Raw genomic sequence first — 500 nt, 5'->3', positions numbered from 1 at the left:
TTCTTTTTCCAGCCACCCCCCTCGCCACCCTCACTCTCACTCCTTTGCCGACCAGCCACCCCCCCTCACCACCCTCTCTCTAGGGTCCCCCCTTCGCGACCCACTCCTCACCCACAGTTTCTAGCCCTCGCAACCCACTCCTCACCCACAATCTTTTGCTCCCTCGCAACCCACCCTCACCCATAGTCTCTAGCCCTCACAAAACGACCATTCCATTCACCTTCTTCCCCTCTCGTCACCTCCTCTCCACTTCCAAGGTGACATTTTCCTCTCACTAAGTGGGGAGGAAAGGCCTCGATTCCGTCGTATCGTGCTGCAAGGCATAGTGACACTCACATCCGCCAACCTCTCCCTCTCCAACTCTCTCACTCTCTCCTATCGTCTCCCTCTTCCCAGTATCTCTCTCTCTCACTTTTTCCCTTCCTTTGGCTCTCTCTTGCTCTCCCACTCTCCTAGATCTCTCACTGACTCTTTTCCTCTCATCTCACCTCCCTCATGCT

The sequence above is a fragment of the Cibotium barometz genome, chromosome 14, assembly GCF_041138505.1.
Source record: "Cibotium barometz isolate CiBa-2024 chromosome 14, ASM4113850v1, whole genome shotgun sequence".
NCBI lineage: Eukaryota > Viridiplantae > Streptophyta > Polypodiopsida > Cyatheales > Cibotiaceae > Cibotium > Cibotium barometz.
Note: the sequence above shows the minus strand (reverse complement) of the source record.